We start from the raw sequence: 1,983 nt of genomic DNA, 5'->3' as shown, positions 1-1,983 counted from the left end.
GGGGGGGGGGGGGGGGGGGGGGAGAGAGAGAGAAATCGGTGTTTTGGTGAAGAATCAACAGAAAAAAGCTTCTTTTCTAGTAAACAAAAGTTGTTTACCAAATGAAGTGTGCGAGAGATTGGCAAAAATGAATAGCTTTGGTTTGGTGTTTATATGGGAAAATGAAGAGGAGGAAATATTTCGGTCACGTTTGGTTTGTAACATTTGACAGTATAAACGATGTAATTAAACAAATCATGTGGGTATTTAAGAGAATAGTCGGTGTGCTGAACTGGATACTAATGGCGGATAACGCAATCGACAAATATCTGTACACGTCTCTATTAATTATTTTTGTCTGGTCGAGCTTAACGACAAATATCTCATGCATTCTATCTGTATTGTTCGTGTCAGGTCGAACATGCCAAGCGAGTAATAAATGTAGCAATATTTGTTAGGAATATTTGTCTTAAAATTCTGGAGTTTATTATAAAGGGTTTATGTTTAACCCTGAGGTAGTGTTAAAGCTGGGGTAATTGAACCATAGTTAATCAAGAAGTGAACACTTGGCCGAACTGCTCAAACCACAGCCATGCCACCGATTGCCTTTGTTCAACTCATTGTGATACTCAGGAAGTCTCTTTTTGTCTCTCTAAAATTTCAAATTAATTGAGAAAAAAAAATAAATAAAAGAAGGAAAAAATCCAAAATTAATTAATTAAATTGTTGCCATGTAGGTGACGAAAAGCGGTTATATTGTCAGCAGATTCTGCCTGTGGAGATGAGAAATAAAACAACATCATTTTTGTAGTTATTTACAGGTGGACCCACCAGGACCTGAGCAATAAATATAGAGGACGCAAGTTTCTTTCTTGTCATGTATGTAATGCGTATGTTACAATCTTATTCCACTCCAAGAGGTGTTGATTATTGGATTTAATAATCACAATAGGAAATTAAAATTTTTCTTTGAAGATTAAGCCCTGTTTGGTCTCAATTAATTTTCATTCCATTACATTTCATTTTTCTCTCTCATATTTTCAACCACACAATTTTTCATAAAATAATATTACATGTAAACCGAAATTTCGTCCTTCTTTTTAAACCACTCATTTAAAAAAAAAAAAAAACATTATTTCACCCACTTTCATTTTTACAAAAGGGGGCCAAACAAAGGCTAAATTCATATGAACAAGAATGTTAGATCACCTTGAGATAATTGGATGTTTTAAATCCTCACATATAAAGGTAAGATAATAACATTGAATGAGTTTTTAATGGCCTAATCAAATATTTCCTCTCTTAGATCTTTTCTCTTGTCCTCCTTTAGGTGTCTTCCTCTCTTTAGGAAGCAAAATGTGGCTAACCCTAAAAGCATATGAAAATTTGCCCATATAAGCATATTTATAATACTCAATTAGGATTTGAAAATTGCACAAATTTCCTAGGATTTTATTGTAGTAGACCAATTAAGTCAAATACTTTTATTGGAGTCAAGAAAGGGACCTAACTGGACTCACATGACTCGAGCTCCAATAGATGTTTCTAATTGGGTCAACTCTTGATCAATTGAGATACATCTACTAATTCGGACTCATGCTATCAGAAAATCAAGATTGTACTCTCGAGTCGAGTAATAGTTATAGAAACAAATTATGATCTAGTAACTATATTTACTGACTATCGTTCCACAAGTCAACATCCATTTGATCGTCAATATGTTGAAATTAGCAAAATGATCGTTCTGCCCTTCAACATGTGAGTTCCATTTTCATAAGGCGAATTTGTTGTGATCAAATCACAATATAAAGTCCAACGATCTCATTATCGAACTACTGAGCTCAAGTTCAATTTGCCTATGGAAAATACCTTAGAGCAATGATCGTCTCAACTCAATGATTAATGAATTCCATTGTTGCAAGTATATGATCTCTAATTGTTTCGGCCCCATTTCCAAATCACTGAGATCAATCTTTTAATTAAGACTTCGCTCATTGGTATCTC

The sequence above is a fragment of the Olea europaea genome, unplaced genomic scaffold (assembly GCF_002742605.1).
Source record: "Olea europaea var. sylvestris unplaced genomic scaffold, O_europaea_v1 scaffold2300, whole genome shotgun sequence".
Lineage (NCBI taxonomy): Eukaryota > Viridiplantae > Streptophyta > Magnoliopsida > Lamiales > Oleaceae > Olea > Olea europaea.
The sequence above is the reverse complement of the archived record's forward strand: the minus strand, read 5'-3'. Positions refer to the sequence as shown.